We start from the raw sequence: 4,079 nt of genomic DNA on the forward strand, positions 1-4,079 counted from the left end.
TAAAATGTTATTGGTCACATAAACGTGGTTAGCAGATGTTATTGTGAGTGTAGCGAAATGCTTGTGCTTCTAGTTCCAACAGTGCAACAATGTCTAACATGTAATCTAACAAATACCTAATACACACAAATCTAAGTAAAGGAATGGAATAAGAATATATACATATAAATATATGGATGAGCAATGACAGAGCTGCATAGGCAAGATGCAATAGATGGTATAAAATACAGTATATACATATGAGATGAGTAATGTAAGATATGTGAACCTTATTACATGGCATTATTAAAGTGACTAGTGATCCATCTATTAAGGTGGCCAATGATTGCAAGTCTGTATGTAGACAGCAGTCACTCTGGGATAGTGATGGCTGTTTAACAGTCTGATGGCCATGAGATAGAAGCTGTTTTTCAGTCTCTCGGTCCCAGCTTTTATGTACCTGTTCTGACATCGCCTTCTGGATGGTAGCAGGGTGAACAGGCAGTGGCTCGGGTGGTTGCTGTTCTTGATAATCTTTTTGGCCTTCCTCTGACATCGGGTGCTGTAGGTGTTCTGGAGGGCAGGTAGTTTGCCCCCGGTGTTGCATTGTGCAGACCACAACACCCTATGGAGAGCCTTGCGGTCGTGGGTGGTCAGTTGCTGTACCAGGCAGTGATACAGCCCGACAGGATGCTCTCAATTGTGCATCTGTAAAAGTCTGTGAGGGTTTTAGGTGACAAGCCAAATTTCTTCAACCTCCTAAGTTTGAAGAGGCGCTTTTGCGCCTTCTTCACAACGCTGTCTGTGTGGGTGGACCATGATGGTGGACCATGATGTTTGTACGTGATGTGTACCCCGAGGAACTTAACTTTCCACCTTCTCCACTACTGTCCCATCGATGTGGGTAGGGGATACTCCCTCTGCTGTTTCCTGAAGTCCATGATCATCTCCTTTGTTTTGTTGACGTTGAGTGTGAGGTTATTTTCCTGACACCACACTCCGAGGGCCCTCACCTCCTCCCTGTAGGCTGTCTCGTCATTGTTGGTGATCAAGCCCACTACTGTTGTGTCGTCTGCAAACTTGATGATTGAGTTGGAGGCGTGCATGGCCACACAGTCATGGGTGAACAGGGAGTACAGGAGAGGGCTGAGAACACACCCTTGTGGGGCCCCAGTGTTGAGGATCAGCAGGCTGGAGATGTTGTTTCCTACCCTTTCCACCTGGGGGGCGGCCCGTCAGAAAGTCCAGGACAGGGTGGGGTCGAGACCCAGGGTCGTCTAATGACGAGTTTGGAGGGTACTATGGTGTTAAATGCTGAGCTGTAATCGATGAACAGCATTCTTACATAGGTATTCCTCTTGTCCAGATGGGTTAGGGCAGTGTGCAGTGTGATTGCGTCGTCTGTGGACCTATTGGGGCGGTAAGCAAATTGGAGTGGGTCTAGGGTGTCAGGTAGGGTGGAGGTGATATGATCCTTGACTAGTCTCAATAAGGCACTTAGTACTATTAAAGCACAAGGCGAGACCCAGAAGCAGAGGTTTATTAATCCAAAGGGGTAGTCAAGAGAATGGTCGTGGATAGGCAAAAAGGTCTAAACCAGATCATAGTCCAGTAGGTACTGAAGGGCTGGCAAAATAAAGGTCAGAGCAGGCAGGATGATCAGGCAGGCAGGAAAGTAGTCCAGAGACAGGCAGGGTTCAAAACCGGGAGGACTATAAAAGGAGAATAGAAAAGGAGTATGGGAAAAACACGCTGGTTGACTTGACTAAGCATACAAGACAAACTGGCACAGAGGGACAGGAAACACAGGGATAAATACACTGGGGAATATAAGCGGCACCTGGAGGGGGTGGAGACAATCACAGGAACAGATGAAACAGATCAGGGCATGACAAGTGCATCATAGACATCAAATGGTTGAAATGAAAATGAGGAATGTGTATCTGGGAACTGTCACGTTCCTGACCTTATTTTCCTTTGTTTAACTTTGTTTAGTTGGTCAGGACGTGAGCTGGGTGGGTAGTCTATGTTATGTGTTTCTATGTGGGGTTAAATGTGTTGCCTGATATGGTTCTCAATTAGAGGCAGGTGTTTGACGTTTCCTCTGATTGAGAACCATATTAAGGTAGGCTGTTCTCACTGTTTGTTTGTGGGTGATTGTTCCTGTGTCTGTGTATGTTGCACCACACGGGACTGTTTCGTTTGTTCGTTCGTTTGGCTAGTCTTTCCTGTTCGTGCGTTCTTCGTGTCTATATGTAAGTGCTCAAGTTCAGGTCTGTCTACGTCGTTTGTTGTTTTGTAGTTTGTGTAAGAGGTTTCGTCTTTCTTTAATAAATATCCATTATGTCTGCATACAACGCTGCGTTTTGGTCCGACCCTTACTCCTCCTCCTCATCCGAGGAGGAGGCATTAGACAGCCGTTACAGGAACTTATCGTTGTGAGTCCAGCTTGTTAAGTTCATGTTTTAAGTATCCCTATATTCCTGTTATTACGGGGCTATCACTAAGTCAAGAGTGCGCATGCGCAGGAAGGCTGGGGGTTGTTGGACCTAGCCTCGAGTGTAATGGCTACTTGTAGTGTGTTCATATAGTATAGTAAACTTTGTTAAACTGGAACCTTGTCGTTGTGTCATTTCGAGTTAACACAGCTGACATGTAGAGTATGGTTCAGTTTGGCCGCATGGTGGCTTTGTTGGACAAGTTTGCATGTAAAAACATTCATGCAAGCTCATTGCCTTAAAACTGCCATATTGTTTGAGCTAGAGTCTTGGACAATATTGCTAATACCTAAACATGGCCACTGGAAACCAATGAACATTCACGTGAGCGTGACCTGGCACATAAATGCATATATGGCGTTTTCTGTGGCTAAACCAACTAGGCTGGTAATTTAACAATTTTATTCCTATTTACAGATGGCATACAAGTCTCTTATTAAGGCACATGAAAGTTAATATGTTCCAGAAGGCATTTCTGCCCAAAAACACATGTAGATATTTTTTTTTAAAGTTTACGTTCTCCTGTGAAGTAGTGACCCACGACATATGCCTAGTTTCCTGAAACGAGTAACATTTTCTTGTGTTACAGCCTGAATTTAAAATGGATTACATTGAGATTGTGTGTCTACGGCCTACACACAACACCACTGTCACGACTTCCACCGAAGGTGGCTCCTCTCCCTGTTCGGGCAGTGCTCGGCGGTCGTCATCGCCGGCCTACTAGCTGCCACCGATCCATGTTTCCTTTTCGTTTGTGTCTGTCTGTATTGTTTACACCTGTGTCCTATTAGTTGATTTCAGTGGGTGCCTGGAGTCGATATTTATTCAAACCCTTTGTCATGGCAAACCTAAATAAGTTCAGGAGTACAAATGTGCATAACACGTCACATAATAAGTCTCATGGACTCACTCCTTGTGCAATAATAATGTTTGACATGATTTTGAATGACTGCCTCATCTCTGTACCCCACACAATTATCTGTAAGATCCTTCAGTCGAGCAGCAAATATCAAACACAGATTCAACCACAAAATGACCTCTAAAAAACAGATTAAACAACATCTCATGGAAGATGGTGACTGTGAGGGAACACACACAAACACATACTTTTTTAGTTGTTTTGTTTGTAAACTGTTGTATTAAAAATGTGTGTGATTGTTGTTGTTTATCAGTGTTTTGTTACTTGTCATGTTTAGTGTTTTTTTTGCGGATCCCAGGAAGAGCAGCTACTGCTTCTGTAAAAGCTAATGGGGATCCAAATAAACAAATAAACAGGTAAATGGCATTGTTCGGCCCGACGCAATATTCAGAAAATCCACCATGGGGGAATGTATGAACATTTTAAATCATTATATAGATCATAAACTAGTTATGTTGGTCTTGTCTAGTGTCTGTAGCTTAAACTGTTCAAGAGCTATACCATTTTGAAAACCAACCACTTTAGGATGCAATTGACAGCCATGTTGTTTTATGCCATTTCAAATAGTTATAACGCATAGTAATAAAGTGTGGTGGCAGGATTTGTGCTATTATCAGACCTTCCTGGAAATTAATTGGGGAAAAAATCATTTTAAGTGAAATATTAGCTTTGTCTGAAGCTGA

General features: G+C 43.3%; 1 long non-coding RNA gene across 1 annotated transcript in view; it reads left to right on the plus strand.

Annotated features, from left to right (window-relative positions):
• Positions 1–3,637, plus strand: part of LOC139544467 (uncharacterized) — a 14,538-nt gene extending 10,901 nt beyond the window's left edge. Inside the window, exon 2 of the long non-coding RNA XR_011668877.1 lies at positions 3,067–3,637. This is a non-coding gene — a long non-coding RNA (uncharacterized lncRNA). The remainder of the gene's footprint in view (positions 1–3,066) is intronic.
• The last annotated feature ends 442 nt before the right edge of the window (positions 3,638–4,079 follow it).

Source organism: Salvelinus alpinus, chromosome 18 (genome assembly GCF_045679555.1).
Source record: "Salvelinus alpinus chromosome 18, SLU_Salpinus.1, whole genome shotgun sequence".
In the NCBI taxonomy this organism is placed as follows: domain Eukaryota; kingdom Metazoa; phylum Chordata; class Actinopteri; order Salmoniformes; family Salmonidae; genus Salvelinus; species Salvelinus alpinus.